Source organism: Mastigoproctus giganteus, chromosome 13, assembly GCF_048544385.1.
Source record: "Mastigoproctus giganteus isolate SK-2022 chromosome 13, ASM4854438v1, whole genome shotgun sequence".
Classification (NCBI taxonomy): domain Eukaryota; kingdom Metazoa; phylum Arthropoda; class Arachnida; order Uropygi; family Thelyphonidae; genus Mastigoproctus; species Mastigoproctus giganteus.
The window spans coordinates 9,933,462-9,953,381 of NC_143587.1; the positions used below are offsets into that span (position 1 = coordinate 9,933,462).

A 19,920-nucleotide genomic window follows, 5' to 3' on the forward strand; every position below is an offset into this window, starting at 1 on the left:
TCAGTTCATTCAGGAAATATGGTTGAACTGGCAGAAAACTGAATCAGTGCGATAGTAGAACTCGCTAAGTCGGTAGGAGGGCAAGGTTTTGATGATATGACTACTGAAAATGTTCAAGAATTTCTGATAGAAAGAGGCTGGCGATGTGGTCAAAATGGCACTGGAGGTAAACCAATCAATTCAATAGGATGATAACGAGCATTTAGAACCTTATTTTTTGAATGAAGATCCTTCGACTGAAAGGAGCACAAAATTCAAAAGGGAGCTTCAAAAATGCTCCATACCATGAAAAATACAAAGATCTATCAAGCAAAAGCAAGAAAGTCCAGATTACAGATTTTTTTTTAAAGAGAGCAGAAGATGCACGAAATCTAGATGCTGCAGAAGAAAGTTCAGAAGGCGATAATCTGCAACAGATAAAACATTCTCGTTTGATTGTGCTTAGCAGAGATGAAGAGGAAGAAAATTAAATGAACATAAGTTATCTGACATATGTATCACAGTTTGTTCAGTTATTACTATTTAATAAAAATTAAGTTTCCGATAGTTATAAAAAAAAGGTGTATTTTTGTTATCTTTTTGAACGTAACCCCCTTTTTGTACTGGTTCTTAGTCCCGCATAACAGTTTCGCACTACACAAGATTTTATAGGAACCGAACTACTGCGTTATATGAGGGTTATATATCAGCATGTTCGGGAGGCAACTAGAGGGAGTAATACTCTTGATTTGATTATCAGCAGTGATTCTTCATGCATTAAGAATCTGCAGATAAATGAACCACTAGGTGGCAGTGATCACAGTGTGCTGAAGTGGGATTTACTCAAAGAGGTAACTACCATTAGGGGTAAAGGGAAGGGTTATTGCTTCCGTAAAGGCGACTACGATGGACTGAGACAGTATTTAAATTCTATACAGTGGGACCAACTGATGATGTTACCAACAGCAAATTCAAAATGGGAAGCATTCAAAGAACTTATCTTGGAAGCTACTAGGCTTTACATACCAACTAAGAAATATTGTTCAAGGTTTAGGCCAAAATGGATGTCAGATGAACTAATGAGGCATATGGCAGAGAAGAAAAATGCATGGGATACATACAAATTAACACATGACACAGAAGCCTATGATAGATACAAGTTGATATGCAACCAAGTTACAAAGGAGGTTAGGCGGGCGAAGGCAGATTACGAGAAATCCTTGGCAAGGCATGCAAAGAAAAACAGCAAAGAGTTCTTTACTTATGTAAACTCTAGAAGGAAGGGGATGAATCAGATTGGTCCACTTGATATTGATGGGTCAACTGTTGATGATCCTGCTCAGGTAGCTAACAAACTAAATGAATATTTTGCATCGACATTCACACATGAGGAGTTATTCAGCGAGGGGAATGCCAGAGGTGTATTCAACTCTAGCAGTAAGCTACAGAATCTTGAAATAACTGGGAGTAAAGTGGAGGAGAAACTGTTGAAGATAAACACAAGAAAGGCACCCGGGGTGGATGGGATCTATCCAGTTATATTAAAGGAGGCAGCAAAGGGAGTAAGCAAACCCTTAGCCATAATTATGAGAGCTTCCTTGGACTCAGGGGAGGTACCCATAGACTGGAAATGTGCAAATGTGACCCCAATTCACAAAGGAGGATCAAAGGCTGACACAAGTAATTATAGACCTGTGAGCTTAACTTCTGTTCCAGGAAAATTAATGGAGGCACTGGTTAAAGAAGCACTGCAGGATCATTTAGACAAGACTTCAGTTATAGCTCAGACACAGCATGGTTTTGTTAAGGGGAAGTCTTGCCTGACCAACTTGATTGGATACTATGATGCAGTCACAAAAGAACTGGATGCAGGGAATAACTTTGATATTATATACTTGGATCTTAGAAAGGCTTTTGATACTGTTGCACATGGAAGACTGCTACACAAACTGGAGCAGTGTGACATTGGAGGCAAATAGCTGCTATGGATAAAGGGGTGGTTGAGGGGGAGAAGACAGAGTGGTAATCAATGGACACTGCTCATCGTGGTCTGATGTTATAAGTGGAGTCCCTCAGGGCTCAGTGTTGGGTCCATTATTGTTTTCTGTATTTATAAATGATATTGATGATGGTATATCGGGCTTAATGTCCAAGTTTGCAGACGATACAAAGGTTGGCAGGGTTGTCAAGGACACTACTGACACTATGCTGCTGCAACAGGATCTGGAAAGGTTGAGCAGATGGGCTGAGAGGTGGCAAATGAAGTTTAACATTGACAAATGTAAAGTACTACACATGGGAAACAGCAACCCCAGAGCAACGTATCAACTCTGTGGTACAACACTGACAGTGGTAGAGAATGAAAGGGACTTGGGGGTGGTTGTGCAGGCAGATATGAAGTTCTCTGAGCAGTGCAGACGGGCTGCAAGAGTAGCTCATGGAGTATTGTCAATGATATACAGGAATTTTTCCAGCAGGGATAAGGAGGTGATTATTCCATTGTATAAGGCGATGGTCAGGCCACACCTAGAGTACTGTATACAGGTCTGGAGGCCTCATTTCAAGAAGGATGTAGAGCTGCTGGAACGAGTACAGAGAAGGGCAACAAGATTAGTGAATGGAACAAAGGGGTGCTCTTACGAAGAAAGGCTTAAGTTTTGCAAATTACAGTGTCTGGAGACTAGGCACCAGCGAGGTGATCTGATAGAGGTGTATAAAGCCTTGAATGGTTTAAGCATGCTCAATGCTGATGGGATTCTTCCTCTAGCTCAGAAAAATCACCTGAGAGGGCATAAATTCAAATTGAGGAAAGACAGATGTAGGATAGACGTGCGGAAATTTGCCTTTAGCCAGCGGGTGGTTGGTTGGTGGAACAGACTTCCATCCCTTGTGGTGGAGGTTGATAGCCTAAATAAGTTTAAGGCTCAGCTGGACAGGTATTTTGAACGAACAGAGGGGTGAAGTGGAAGTGGTGTTTTTTTTTTTTTTTTTGGGCCGATGCTGCATAAGCTTGCTTTCTTGCATCAAATGCCTCTACTAATGCTAATGCTTATCTGTATAAGGGAACCTTCCAGACAGTTCAATTAGCTGGAGTTAAATGTGTGAGTTAATGATACATATCAGCAAACTTGTGTTCTTTTTATAGTTTTTGGCATTAATTGTAGTTGACTATGGTTTTAAAAATATCATGTCAGTGCATTAACTATTGTTTGTGTGTACATTACCATTAGTAGAGGCATATGATGCAAGAAAGCAAGCTTATGCAGCATCAGCCAAAAAAAAAAAAAAAAAAAAAAAGACCTCTCCCATTTCACCTCTGTTTGTTCTAAATACCTGTCCAGCTCAGCCTTAAATTTATTTAGTCTATCAACTTCCACGATAAAGGATGAAAGTCTGTTCCACCAACCAACTTCCCTCTGGCTAAAGGCAAACTTCCGTGCATCTATCCTACATCTGTCTTTCCTCAATTTGAATTTATGCCCTCTCAGGTGATTAATCTGAGCAAGAGGAACAATCCCATCAGCATTGAGCATGCTCAAACCATTCAAGGCTTTATACACCTTAATCGGATCACCTCGCAGGTGCCTAGTCTCCAGACACTGTAATTTGCAAAACTTAAGCCTTTCTTTGTAAGAGCAGTAAGATTAGTGAATGAACCTTTATTTCTTTCACTAATCTTGTCGCCCTTCTCTGTACTCGTTCCAACAGCTCTACATCCTTCTTAAAATGAGGCCTCTAGACCTGTATACAGTACTCAAGGTGTGACCTGACCATTGCCTTATACAAGGGGATAATCACCTCCTTATCCCTGCTAGAAAAATTCCTTATACAGTATATCATTGATAAGACACCATGAGCTACTCTTGCAGACTGTCTGCACTGCTCAGAAAACTTCATATCTGCCTGCACAATTACCCCCCAGGTCCTTTTCTTTCTCTACCACTGTCAGTGTAGTACCATAGAGTTGATACGTTGCTCTTTCCCATATGTAGTACTTAACATTTGTCAATATTAAACTTCATTTGCCACCTCTCATCCCATCTGCCCAACCTTTCCAGATCCTGTTGCAGCAGCATAGCATCAGTAGTGTCCTTAACAACCCTGCCAACCTTTGTATCGCCTGCAAATTTGGACATTAAGCTTGATATACCATTATCAATATTATTTATAAATACAGAAAACAATAATGGACCCAACACTGAACCCTGAGAGACTCCACTAATAACATTTAATCCACGATGAGCAGTGTCCACTGATTACCACTATCTGTCTTCTCCCCTCAACCACCCGGTTATCCATAGCAGCAATTTGCCTCCAATGCCACACAGCTCCAGTTTGTGTAGCAGTCTTCCATGTGCAACAGTATCAAACGCCTTTCTAAGATCCAAGTATATAATATCAAAGTTATTCCCTGCATCCAGTTCTTTTGTGACTGCATCATAGTATCCAATCAAGTTGGTCAGGCAAGACTTCCCCTTAACAAAACCATGCTGTGTCTGAGCTATAACTGAAGTCTTGTCTAGATGATCCTGCAGTGCTTCTTTAACCAGTGCCTCCATTAATTTTCCTGGAACAGAAGTTAAACTCACAGGTCTATAATTACTTGTGTCAGCCTTTGATCCTCCTTTGTGAATTGGGGTTACATTTGCACGTCTACGGGTACCTTCCCTGAGTCCAAGGAAGCTCCCATAATTATGGCTAAGGATTTGCTTACTTCCTTTGCTGCCTCCTTTAATATAACTGGATAGATCCCATCCACCCCAGGTGTCTTTCTTGTGTTTACCTTCAACAATTTCTCCTCCACTTTAATCTCAGTTATTACAAGATTATCTAGTTTACTGCCAGAGTTGAATACACCTCTGGCATTCCCCTCGCTGAATAACTCCTCATGTGTAAATGTCGATGCAAAATATTCATTTAGTTTGTTAGCTACCTGAGCAGGATCATGAACAATTGAACCATCGATATCAAGTGGACCAACCTGATTCATCTCCTTCCTTCTAGAGTTTACATAAGTAAAGAACTCTTTGTGTTTTTCTTTGCATCCTTTGCCAAAGATTTCTCATAATCTGCCTTTGCTTGCCTAACCTCCTTTGTGACTTGGTTACAGACCAGCTTATATCTACCATAGGCTTCTGTGTCACATATTAATTTATATGTATCCCATGCATTTTTCTTCTCTGCCATGTGTATCATTAGTTCATCTGACATCCATTTAGGCCTAAACCTTGAACAATATTTCTTAGTTGGTATGTAAAGCCTAGTAGCTTCCAAGATAAGTTCTTTGAATGCTTCCCATTTTGAATTTGGTGTTGGTAATATCATCAGTTGGTCCCACTGTATAGAATTTAAATACTGTCTCAGATCATCGTAGTTGCCTTTACGAAAGCAATAACCCTTCCCTTTATCCCTAATGGTAGTTACCTCTTTGAGTAAATCCCACTTGAGCACACTGATTACTGCCACCTATTGGTTCATTTATCTGCAGATTTTTAATGCATGAAGAATCACTACTGATAATCAAATCAGGAGTATTACTCCCTCTAATTGCCTCCCGAACATGCTGATGTAGAAAACAATCATCCAATAAATCCACAAAAGCCTTGCTAGTGTGTGAGTGACCAGCCCCCAAATTCCAGTCAATATCTGGGAAATTAAAATCCCCCATTATAAGACTCTCTGATTTACTGACCCACTCTATTTCCCTGTACAGTTTCTTATTACACTGATCAGAGTCATTAGGCCTGTAGCACACTCCTACTCTCAATTTTAATCTCCCAATCCTTATGTCACACCAAACTGACTCGACACTGCACTGTCCAGCGATGTCGACTGGCTTCACTTCCTTGGATTTTAAGTATTTCTTAACTAATAGCATAACCCCTCCTCACTTCCTATCCTGTCTATCCTTTCTGTAGACACTGTACTCCCCAAATTCCAGTTCTGCATTCCTTATATCTGTGTGATACCACGTCTCTGATATCCCAACAATATCTGCCTTTGATGTTTCGAGCAATACCTCAAATTCATCAAATTTATTTACTAAACTCATAGCATTGGTGTACATGCAAGTATACATGCATCTGTTTCTATTCTTAGCTACCCTAACACAACTCATGTGTTTACTTGTACCGCAATGGCTCCCAGCAGTCTCTGAAATATCCTGCATCTTGTTTTTCCGGCTTCTGCTCATTCCAATAGAAGCAGTGCAACAATCACTTTCACCTCTGCTAGTGACTACTGTTAATCTATTAGTCCTTGTACCCCCCCCCCCCAAGCTAGCAGTTTTCCAACTTACCTAACTCTGCCTCGATAGCATCAGCAAATATTCTTGCATCCTTTCTATTTAAGTGTATCCCATCCCTGTAGAAGCAGTCTCTCCTGTTAACAAGTACAGACCGGGCTGAAAAAAAGTCTACCCCTCGAGCCTTGCACAAATGTTTCAGGGCCGAATTGATCGACAAGGCTCTCATCATATACTCCCTCCTATCATGTCTGGGCAGAATTGCAGACACTTTCAAATTCAACCCTAATTCATGGCTTTTTTTCAACAGTGACCTGTACTTGTTAAGTAATTCTGCCGGTGTCCTACTCTTAATATCATTAGTGCCAACGTGTACAAATATATCACCTTTTGTGCCCTTAAATGATGATATCCACTCTACAACGTCATCAACCTTTGCCCCTGGTCCTGTTCCACCTATCCTTTTTACAAAGCATGTTCCCCTGACAATAGTCACCAACAACTACTAGTTCCTGCGGGAAACGTTGGTCGACCAAGACAACGATGGCGAGATCAAGACCACCTCCAAGAGCTACAACGGAACATGTCTTAAAGGACCTAGGCCAGACCAAGTTCATGATGAAAGTAAGAATATAAAACTATTATATTAATGGCACCAATGCTTATCATTTATCCATATTATGTAGTATGGACTGAAAAACTCAAAATAGTTCCGGGGTGGGGGGGGCAAGTACTTCCTAAGGAGGTCTAAATTACAGACGCAAATGAAAACAACTTTAAAAATTCTGACACATGGGGATTGAATTCACACCCATTCACATGAAAGGCAGATAGTAACAAATTATGCTGACTAAGGCTACAGTCACACAGCAAGCAATTTCCGTGAATTTCTCATCATGTGGTCTAGTTACATTGTAGGAATTTCAGGTGGTAGCACTGTAAGTGATAAATAACTGTTGGTTGTGGAACAAGGTCATTCCCCATACTTGAGCTGGCAGTTGTTTCAGTGCATCAAATTGTTACAAATTTCTGGAAAATGAATTACTAAAATCGCCAACAAATGCAAAGCTTCCTCACACTGACTGCTCATATCTCTATATGTATACAAATAACAATATGCATAAGTTTTTTTCTAAATAAACATTCATTTAATAAATTCTACTTACTTGAAGCATTCATCTTATTATGATTTTATTAGTAATGGTAAGTGATGCAAGAAAGCAAGCTATTACAGCATCAGAAAAAAAAAAACACTTCCCCATCTTTTATTTCCATCCCCCTCTAATAATTTGCCTAATTCTTTTTTAAACTTATTCAAACTACCACTTACAAAATGCCACATGGAAAATTTTTCCAATGATCAGTCACTTTCTGGCTAAACAAATTTTCACACACCTATCATGAAAACCATCCTTTTTCAATTTATGTTACTGTATGGGTTCCAACAAAGGGTAAGAATGCTATCAGCATTTAGTTTACTAAATCCATTTAAAACCTTAAACACTTCAATCAAATCTCTTGTAGGTGCCTAGTTTCCAAGTGCTGCAAGTCTATAGTATTTATACACCCTCAGACGAAAAAAAAAATTCTCATTTCACCTATTCATTCCCTCCAATAGCTTGCCTAGTTCTTCCTTAAACTATCCACTTCTCCAACAATGGATGGAAGCTTGTTCTAGCAATCAACCACCTGTTGGCTGAAGGCAAACTTCCACACACCTGTTCTGCAACCATCCTTCCTTAATTTAAATTTATGCCACAAAATGCACATAGTTTTGAGCAAGAGGAAGAATCCCATCAGAACTGAATTTGCTCGTTATTCAAAGCCTTAAACATCTCAATCAGATCACCTTGCAGGTGATTTGTCTTCAGATGCTACAATTTGCAGAAATGAAGCCTTTCTTGGTGACAGCACCCCCAAAAAAAAAGCTTCAGTTCTGCAAGAATACTCTATTTTGTCATTGATTGATCTTATTGGTCTTCTCTGTGCCCATTTTGACAGATCCACATCCTTCTTAAAATGAGACTTCCAGATCTGTTACAGTGCTCAAGATGTGACCTGACCATCTTATAAAATGGAATAATCACTTTGTCCTGTGCGACAAAATTCCTGTATTTCATTGATAGAATCCCATTAGCAGTCCATCTGCACTACTTGGAGAAAGAACTTCATTTCAGACTGTACAATTACCCCTGAGTCTTTTCATTCTAGAATCATGATCTTGAGTGTAGTACCAACCAACTGGCAAGTTATTCTGTTATTATTGCTGCCCATGTGCAGTACCCTGCATTTATCAATTTTAAACTTAAGTGGCAGTTCTCGGCCCATCTGTCCAGTCTTTCTAAGTCTTGTTGCAGTAGTATGCCTTGATTTCTATCATTCAACATGCTGCCGACCTTTGTATCATCTCCAAACTTAGACAATAAGCTTTATATGCCTTCATCAATCATACTTAGTAACGTGCATGGGTTGAAAAGATAAAAGAAGATACTTTTTGACATTAGACTTGAATTTCTGTAGATTGTAATTTTCAGGAAATATGTACGAAGGGAGATTGTTCCAGAAAATGGAAGTTGAAGGAATAAATGAGGAAGAAAAGTTGGATCTGTGAGTTTTTGAAGGTGGACAGTAAAAGGATGCTGACTGGTTGCTGCATGCGTTTAGACTGGTTTGGAAGAGAGAGAGAGAGAGTAGGAGTTATAAAAGCCATTCAGATAGTTCCATGGGCACTATCTGTGGAAAAGGCATGCAACAGAAACAGCTCATGACACAGAGTGGAGATACTTTGTTAGAGATGGGTCATTAATTGACCTAACTGCCCTCTTTTGAATTGAGTCTAGAAGCCTGAGAGAGGTTTTGGGGGAATGGTAGGGGTGGATTTGAGATTTGCACAGAGTGAGTAGCTGTTTGGAAGAAAATTAATGCCAAGAGTGAAAGAGAAATCCAGGTTTTTAGATGCAGAGGAAGCAATATTTGTGACGTGCTTAAGCCAAGAGAGATGTCGGGGTAATCCCTAAGAGAGATTTTGTCTAGAAATCTGTGTCTTCGAAGATAAGCATAGGAGCAGAAGAATCTCATTTTTGAGGGATATAAGACAGGACTGAGTTTTAGAAGGATTGAAATCGACTAAGTTATTTTTTGCCACACTGGAGATCGGCATTTAATTGGTAGTGGATATTTGAGAAGTCAGAGCAGTTTGTGCACGGCACAGTTTCTGTCATTAATATACAAGAGGAAAATAGTGGGAAAAAGAACTGAACCTTGGGGAACACCAGGATTAGTGGAGGAGTTAAGAGAGCTGTCTACTATCACCTGCAGTGAGTGGATATTACAAATACTTTCTTGTATATAATTTATTCTATTTATTTGGAACGAGAAAGGAAAAACCGACATTTAAAAAACAAGATGCTATTTTCAAAGTGATATGAATAATGATTTTAGAGCATTTTTGAAAGGGGCATTTGGCTTCACTAAAAAAACCCCAATTTATTTCATTAATGGATTACATATAAAATGACATGCTTTAAAGTCAATTATCTGAATAAATTTTAACTAAGGGTAAGTAATGAACATTTTTGTAACTGGCACAATGACTGATCCACAAAGTGGCTATCTGTTGTAGCAGATAGCCAGCCATTTTCTTTTTGAAATTGAGAGATAACTCTAATCTAATAGTATCTGTATGTTGGAATACAGCTTGACTATAAGTTTCTATGTGTAATTAGTCTATTTTATGTTAAGCCTCTAATAAAAAATTTCAAGATATAAATCATAATGTGATTCAGTTATTTTCTAAATATTTTATTCAAGTTGCCAATTCCTTTAGTAAACCCTAATTAACATGGCTGCAGCGAAAGTTCTCCATTATTAAGTTATGAGCATGAAGAATATATATCAAAATCATAATGTCAGTTCATAACAAAAAAAAATCTCCATGCCTGTTCCAAATTTTAAATATGTTTTACTTATGCAATGGCTAAATAGTTGATACAATTGTCTGCCCTAAATTTGCCTTGTGGTTAAACTAGCCCTGGCTGTTGATCACAGCAGAGAGTTACAGCTAGGCTGAGAATTAGAATTGAAATTACACATAAGGTTTAATGCTGATAAATGCAAGGTTTGCATATGGGCAGCAGTAATCCCAGAGGAACATACCAAATAGGTGATACCGCACTCAAGGTGGTGGTGGAGAACAAAAGAGAAGACCTATGGGTAAATTACACAGTCTGACATGAATTTCTCCAAACAGTACAGACAAGCTGCTAGAACATTTATTGGGTTCTGTCAGTGATATGCAGGAACTTTGCAAGCAGGGACAAAGTGATGTTTATTGCACTGTATAAGACAATGATTAGGCCACATCTGAAGTATGAGGGGTTTCCAAAAAGTAAGGTAATGCATTTTTTCTCTCGATGATGTTTAATAACACAAAGTTGAAATTACACATCAAGAAATAAGTGAACATGCACTGCTTCTTCACAAAGTCTCCAGTTTTATTGATGCACTTGTCCCAATGATGGATCAGTTTATCAATACCATTACTGAAGAAGTTAGTGTCCACACGCATTAACCAACATCACACTGCCTGATGAACTTCCTCATCCATGGTGAAATGCTTTCCTGAAAGGTGTTTTTTCAGAGAGCTGAACAAATGGAAGTCTGGGCTGTAGGGGGATGTGACAGAGTTTCCCAACGATTACGGCACAACCACTCATGAGTGGTTTGGAGTTGCATTGTTGTGCAACAAAATCACGCTGCTTGTCAGGAGTCCTGGTCGTTTGCTTTGAATGTTGGCTTTCAGTTTTTCCAATGTTGCACAGTAAAGCTCTGCATCGATTATTCCTCCCTTCGGCAAGAAATCCACCAAGAGAATGCCTTAGTGATCCCTGAAGACTGTGGCCATGACATCAGGTTGGTTGGTTCTTGGGTTTTATTGGTGCATTAGCAACTAAGGCTATAATGCACCAAAACCAGGTGATATATATAAAAATTTTAATTTCACTGACCTAATTACTTAGGTCACCATGTCAAGATATAAAATAACAACGATATAAAATGTAAAAAAGATAATAAAGAAATAACGACAACATGTAAATTTTAAATACAAGTAAAAACCTTTATTGATTTAAAATAGCTAAAAACAGCAGACACATTGTCATTGTCGGATAAAATCTGACTGAGTGTATACGGCTCAGTCAGATGATTAAAAGCGATAAAACGGATATTGCTAAAATCTGGACAGTCAACTAAAATGTGTCTGATGGATAAAATTGTGCCACAGGACTCACACATAGGAGGGTCATCAGCCCTCACCATGACATCATGCCTGTCCACCCAAGGTCCAATCGGGAAATTTTCCGATGTGGTTTGCAATGCGGGGGAACAACTGAAATCTGGGATGTCTGGTCACTTTAAACATAACTCAAATGGTCCTCAATTTACTTCTGAGGCTATATATCTTTTGCTGAAATACTTGCAAGTTTTCAAAAAGCAAGATATTACAGTCTATGACTTAAAAGAATAATCACCAACATATGTGCATATATGCAAGTATAATGCTCTCATCAAGGAAAAGGCACTTTACAGAGGCAATAGCCTCTGAAAAAAAAAAGGGGGGGGGGATCATGATATACATTACAATATATTTTAACCTGAACCCATATATACATACATAGCTTGATGTGCATTGAGAAAGCATATGGAAACAATGACTACATTAATCATCTCTCCTTCCTGTCAAAGTTAGTTTCTTTTCTTGGTTTTGGCTTATACTAGATCTTTGTATAGTACTAATGGTATAAATTGTGGTCTGCACCACAATAAACAAGTAATTGGCTTCAAAATTGCATTTTAATTTCTCAATGGTTGGAGCTGATTTACGTGTGTATTCCCTCAGCATGAATTGTTGAGGAGGCTTCCACCCTGCAGTGGGTTGATAATGGCTGCACTTTACTTTTTTTTTATATATAGCTAAGGGCTCTTAGATATATGATTCCATGAATGGGATTATATAGCTAAAAGCAAATGATTTCATTTCCATTCATGGAAATGAAATTAAGTCAAATATCTACCATGATGAACATATATTTAGCTGTTACAGCAGAAATGCTGAAAACTTTTGCTTGAAACTCATGCTGTTCTGCCATATACCTTGTGTATCACTTTTTTAAAATTACTTTTCAACTAGTTTTAAACAAACATGCATAACAAATGTTCAGTAAGTAGTAATGAAAATATGCAATATTTATTTCCAGTAACTCATAGAGAACTATAAAATTCTGATATGCTTTAAATAATGTATTTCAATAGTCAAATTCCCAAACAAAATACTTAAGTCATAAAAACTGTGTACTATTCATTATAAATAAAGTTTAACTTTATCCTTCTTTATATAAATTAATTATTTTATCCACAAAGAGATTTAAATTTCCGTATTCATCCATTTTGAACTTATGCTTCTTTTATTTCCAGTACAGCATTGTATATAAATGACACAGGGATCCTCCCACATATTTAAAGATACTGTTGTTTCAATCATTTGTCCGCGTATAATTAAGCTTTCTTTTCCACGTCTCTGAAACACAGGTTTCATTCACTTTTTAAATTGCTCTTAAATTTTCCAAAATATCCTGAAAAACGGATGACACTTTATAGGTAGAGACGATATCACATAAATCTATAGATATCCAGTTAATAATTCCTTTCGGAAAAATTTGAAACTCATTGCTATAAGTGACTTTTATACCTAATCACACAGTCTTAATTGAAGAGGGGCAAAACTGTTTAGAGATTGCATCTGCTTAGTATAATATGATGTATTTTAGGTATATTTAAGGTCCGTTTTTAGTACACGCAACTTTTATTTGCGATGAGACTACCAAACACGTCATGAACCTGCTTCATGAAAGAAAAATATTCACAAATTCCATAATGACCAGCCCGCCGCTTTTCAAATTAGGAGATAAGAGGACGTAGACAGTGACAAGTGAATGATATGAGGATAGTGCTGTAACAGGAGAATAAAATATATCCATATTTAGAACTGTATATATATTTTTTTTTCTATTCTATTTTACAATTCTATCTTAATATTTGTTACCAAAACTTAAAAATACAAAATTGATACCATTCTAAATTACTTTTTCATATGATGTTGACACATATCATTTGTGCATATTTATTTATAACGGTTTGCAAGAGAAAAAAAAATTTAAATGAAAAACATTCTTTTTCGTTCATCACGCTGTTCACTGTGCAAACTATCTAAGGTCACTTTTTACATCACATATCAAATATAAAGTTGGATTCTAACTTTTGAGCCTACAAGTATCTCTCGCCCCCAAATACACATATAAAAAAAAAAAAAAAAATTGCTTACCACATATTTGGTTAGTTGTCATCACCGCATGAGTCCCCACCCACCCAAAGCAAGTATACGCTGTCCACTACAACAAATTCTCCTAAATATCAATCTCTTGTTCTCATTTTAACAAATCTGTTTTTCATTTTTCAACTCGATTACTGTTTTTGCATCTATATTACAATTAGAATGCTGTACAGCGCGAGAGGGCTTAAGGCAACAAAGCCGGTAAATACAGAATAGTAAACATTATGAATGACAATGTAGTCATCACCTGATTATCATGTCTATAATTTCATCAGTAATTTAAAATTTTATTTATTTTTTTACCCTCACGTAATTTGAATGCTTCATATACAAACTTTTACCTTGCTAACATACATATAATTCGAACGTTTTAGCAATGCTGGAATTATTTACTAACAAAATGAACTTGTATATGATCATTCAAAAAAAAGACCTCTGTAACAGAGGTCTCTTTTTCTATTCCTCCGTAATTGGATAAAACAAGATATTTTGGGGGACAAAACAATTCCTGGAGTTCCCCCAACTAACACGTATACAAAGCTACCTTAGAATAAAAATGGCTTGGCGTCCTTAATTCAAGAATTGGGTCTCAAACCTTGTTCTCCTTTTTTTTTTTTTTTACCTGCTTTTAATTCCTCATCTTTAATCTGCCTCTTCAACTCCCATCGGAGTAGACTTTCCAAAAAGGAGGTCTAAATTTAACTGCCAAATTTGGAAGATTTTCAGATTATCAGAAACGTAAAACGAACGAACAATACAAACTAGTTAATGTGGCTCACTCACAAAATCAACGACAGATGGCAGCTCTATGTAGCGGTAGTGGAATGACCAGTCACGTAAGATTTTCAACATATCATGCTGACGTCATACTCCCACCCAGTCACCAGCAGGATGTTCCCATTCAGGGATAGGTATACCCGGTGTGGCAAGCGTGCTTCGTTACTGTCACGCGATAGGTTCCTTCGCGCTGTATCGATTTTTTTCTTCTTTTTCCTCTTTTACATTTCCACTTTTGTATTCAATAATACTGTAATAAAAAAAGAGCAGCTATCATGTTTGCATTACTAGAAAAAATATATTTAAACGTCTATATATGTAATTCTTGTGTGCTGAAATTTAGCCATGTTATCACAAATACCGAAGTGAAATATTCTTAAAAGGAGCTGTAGGTACCAAAATGATACCAGAATCACGTTTTATTTGATACACAGAGAAAATGATTTTGTGTAGCATCAAGTGTTGATATTTTATAGAAAGAATTTATAAGAATTCAGAGATTATAACTATAACTCACTGTGGTTTCGAGAGAGAAGAAAATTTGAAAAAAAAAAAAAAAAATCTTATTTCACTAAATGAAATCGTACTCGTGATTTTGGAAATTTATTTTCCAATTTTCAATGACTGGTGCATTGAAACTAAAGAGGAAATTTCATCAAATTTATTATTAGTAGTAGTTAAGTAATATGTTTAAAATTAAGCTTCCTAGCATGGATATGCTGGAAAAATATTGACGCATGACATTGTTCTTGAAAGTCACACTCTGGCTTACAAAATACCTTTCCTGTGAATGTGTGCACACAGTAACCTCAATATCCAACTTTTTGAACATTTCTCCGAATTTTTCAAGTAATCTAAGTTTTTGAATTTCTCCGCAAAATATTCAAAAAGAGTCCAATAGAAAAAAATTGGCTGACCAGACCAAAAAAAATTAGGTGCCAAATTTTTGCATTACTCTTCATAAACAATCTCCAAACACCAATTTCTCTCTCTTATACATATTTCCTAGCTGAATATCTCGCAAAATGAAAGATTTTATATAGTATATATATAGTAATATATAGTAATTAGCTATATATAGCTAATATATAGTAATAATGAAATATAGTCTCGTTCAGAGCATCCTGTTTAAATGTACAGTAATGTGTATTTAGTTTTTAAGGAGATGCGATTTAAATCACATAGCACTATTTATACTCTTACTAAAACATAATAGAATCGTAACACACATACAGGAAGCAGCTTTCGGGCCCCACCTTTAGTTCTTAGGTAACCACGTTACCTCCTAGACCAGTATTTGTCAACAGGTGGTATGCAAGAGAAGTCTTGGGGGAGGATGTGCCAACACAAGAAAATTAACTTAAGAAAACTGAACTTATGAAAATTGTAGATACTAGAGTATTCGAAAAATTCTGGTTGCATATTCTAGAGTACTTTTTTTTTTTTTTAAGGGCTCACTTTGCACAAAAAAGTTTGTTGATAAATACTGTACTAGACCAATCCGCCAGTGTGGATAAACATGTTGACTTATTGCTAGCGACCAGCTTTCTGTAGAGAATATACGGATCAAAGCAAAGATGGTCTCAAGCGGAACTGCGCAATGGTGCAACTTCTGGGTTGGAACCCAAGTACGGCATATCCAACGAACCCCACCCTTAATACTATGAAATCGCTTATGATATAACATTCTTGCGACGGTTTTAACCTTTGACCTTCATCTAACCTACAGAGAACTTGTCGAATGAAGCACAACATTCCTACTGAATTTCTCAGCATTACCATCGACATAAACAGTGATGTAAAGCAGAAGAATCGCTGCTGGAATGACCTCCTTAACTTAGGGCAAACTACGCTGCTCGACAAAAATTGACAGAATAAAATGTTTTTTATGAATAGTGTCGCCGAAGGCAAATATTTGATGTAATTTACATCCTGGCATGCAAATTCTGAGTATCCAATAAAAATCGATCTACCACACATTATTATTATTATTAGCTACGTGGTGCAACGAAGCCTGAGGCTTATGCTGCACCTGCCCGAAAAAAGAAAAAACTTCATTCCCGTTTCAACATATTAAAATTATTATTGTTATTAGCCATATGGTACAAGGAAGCCTGAGACTTATGCTACACCAGCCAAAAAAAAAAGAAAAAAAAATTCCCTATTACCCTGAGAGCCAGAGAGAGAGAGAGAAGTAGAAAGGAATCACCAAGAAAAAGAAGAATGATGATATCCAGCTCAGGGCCCTGGGTGTGCCAAGCCCATACTCACCAGATGTGAGCCCCTGGAGGTAATTAAGGACTAACTTAAATTACATGCGATGCTTAAACTTAAGCACCCCATAATGGAGTGCTTAAGTTTCCACTTTTTTTTTAAGTTTCAACGACAATTCTGTTGATTATTATGGCATATACAAATCAAAGTCGCTGGATTACACTCAGGCACAAAATGAAAAATTTTACGAAACAGAACGCTCGACAGCGTAATAAGTACAGACGGGAGTAAACACACATACTGTATATAGCATTTCCGATGCGTATGATGAACTGCGTTCTGGTGAGTTGGCACACCCAGGGTCCTGAGATAGATATCATCATTCTTCTCTTTCTTGGTGATTCCCTTTTACTTCTGTCTCTCTATATCAGGGTAACTTAAAAACGATTTATTTTGGCGGGTGCAGGAAAAGCCTCAGACTTCTTTGCATCATATGACTAATAATAATAATAAATTCTGACTTCAACTGGTTTTGTTAGGTGAATCCGCGACTTGCACATAACAAAACGTGCTACGGTTGCACAAGTGTACGCGAATATAAGACGAAATGGCGCACTGCGCATGTTTCGTTGTTATACGTTGTGCGGGCTGAAAAATCCCGAATAATTTAGTGGGATCCTACTCCCTTTGCTTGAATTCAGCTAATTGCACCAAGTGGCAAAACCACTATACCACTCGTTTGGAGAGAGTTCCATTCCCGTCATAAAGACCTCACCTTCTCAATATCCGCTCAAACAGCTTTAAATCATGTGATAACGTCATCATTAACATTATTGGGGGATGACCCTAATCAGAAAGAACTGTTTGTTCCTAAATAACATAGGAATATACCATAAAATATAACAGGTATTACAATAAAGTTTGTATTTCCTATTAAACATTAGAAAGACACAATATGGTCCTAGCAGCCTGTGTCGTTAAATCCCAACACAACAACAACCGTCATAGACTGGAAGAATTTTTAAATGCTTGTAGTAGTAGTAGTTGTGGCATGTGATGCAAGAAAGCAAGTGTATGAGCTTATGCAGCATCAGCCAAAAAAAATCACACCATTCCCTCCAAATGCCTGTCCAGTTCCTCCTTAAATTTATTCAACCTATCAACTTCCACAATGAAAGATGGAAGTTTGTTCCAGCAATTATCCACCCGCTGGCTAAAGGCAAATTTCCACACATCTATTCTACATCTGTCCTTTCTTAATGTGAATTTATGCCCCCTTAGGTTCGTAATCTGAACAAGTGGAAGGATCTCATCAGAATTCAGCGTGCTCAACCCATTCAAGGCCTTATACACCTCAATCAGATCACCGCGCAGGTACCTAGTCTCCAGCCACTGCAATTTGCAGAACTTAAGCCTCTCTTGGTAAGAGGATCCCTTCATTCCCCTCACCAATCTTGTTGCCCTTCTCTGTACACGCTCAAGCAAATCTACATCCTTCCTAAAATGAAGGATGTAGTTCAACAGGAAAATATGGGGAAAAGTAATAACATAATGAAATTCATAAAAATATATGAGTATTGTGCTAACATGCCACTAATTGAAAAATGACAAATACGAGTTTTGACACGCTGGGGGTTTGAATGAATAATTGATGAATAGCTTTTACTATTAAAATTAATTTTATATCATATAAAATATATCATGATGTGAAATACCATTTATTAAAATTTTATTTTTAAAAAATATGTATTAAATTTAATTTTAAAAGTAATTAAATTCATAAAAATATATGAGATAAATCAGGCACAAATTGAAAAAATGACAAATATGACTTTTGACACTCCGGGGTCATGATGAATTGTTTTTAATAATATAATTAATTTTTATATGATATAAAATATTATAATATCAAGAGGTAAAATACTGTTTATTAAATATTATTTTTTAAAATGTATTAAATTTAATTTAATAGTTTTTAATTTTAAAAGTAACTTAATAAATAAATACTATTAATGTATTAATAATATAAATATATAATAGTATAAGTCTGAAGAAAGCATAAATTTAAAGTGAGTTTAGTTCTCATGATATAATGAAGTGGACGATTTGGAAATTGATACAGTTTAGATGTGCCATATTTTACATAAGTTGGAAGAAAACGTAACTACCACCTTCTTTTCCCATTAAGTTTGTTGTGGTAGGGTTGATCATTCGCCTCGCATCTTCTTTTTCTTGGATTTCTTTACTGCACTGCTCTATAAAATTAACAGAACAATGTTTTTCATGAATATTTTATTGTGAACAGTGTCGCCGAAGGCAAATATTTGACATTAGCATTAGCATTAGCATTAGTAGAGGCATTTGATGCAAGAAAGCAAGCTTATGCAGCATCAGCCAAAAAAAAAAAAAAAAAAAAAAGTAACATAAATAAATAAAAATAACCACTTCCACTTCACCCCTCTGTTCGTTCGAAATACCTGTCCAGCTGAGCCTTAAACTTATTTAGGCTATCAACTTCCACGACAAGGGATGGAAGTCTGTTCCACCCACCAACCACCCGCTGGCTAAAGGCAAATTTCCGCACATCTATCCTACATCTGTCTTTCCTCAATTTGAATTTATGCCCTCTCAGGTGATTTTTCTGAGCTAGAGGAAGAATCCCATCAGCATTGAGCATGCTCAAACCATTCAAGGCTTTGTACACCTCTATCAGATCACCCCGCTGGTACCTAGTTTCCAGACACTGTAATTTGCAAAACTTAAGCCTTTCTTCGTAAGAGAACCCCTTTGTCCCATTCACCAATCTAGTTGCCCTTCTCTGTACTCGTTCCAGCAGCTCTACATCCTTCCTGAAATGAGGCCTCCAGGCCTGTATACAGTACTCTAGGTGTGGCCTGACCATTGCCTTATACAAGGGAATAATCACCTCCTTATCCCTGCTAGAAAAATTCCTATATATCATTGACAATACACCATGAGCTACTCTTGCAGCTCGTCTGCACTGCTCAGAGAACTTCATATCTGCCTGCACCACCACCCCCAGGTCCTTTTCATTCTCTACCACTGTCAGTGTAGTACCACAGAGTTGATACGTTGCTCTGGGGTTGCTGTTTCCCATATGTAGTACTTTACATTTGTCAATGTTAAACTTCATTTGCCACCTCGAAGCCCATCTGCTCAACCTTTCCAAATCCTGTTGCAGCAGCATAGTGTCAGTAGTGTCCTTGACAACCCTGCCAACCTTCGTATCGTCTGCAAACTTGGACATTAAGCCTGATATACCATCATCAATATCATTTATAAATACAGAAAACAATAA

The 19,920-nt window shown here is 37.2% G+C and overlaps 1 protein-coding gene across 2 annotated transcripts in view; it reads right to left on the minus strand.

Moving 5' to 3' along the window:
* The window catches only part of Axud1 (AXIN1 up-regulated 1), a 62,139-nt gene extending 47,765 nt beyond the window's left edge, over window positions 1–14,374 (minus strand). Inside the window, exon 1 of one of the 2 annotated variants that reach the window (XM_090387953.1) lies at window positions 14,233–14,374. The gene's annotated coding sequence lies outside the window, so the exon portion shown is untranslated. Of the gene's footprint in view, window positions 1–13,601; window positions 13,625–14,232 lie in introns of those variants that run through there. The other variant, XM_090387955.1, reaches the window with a different exon arrangement.
* Between the last annotated feature and the right edge of the window lie 5,546 nt (window positions 14,375–19,920).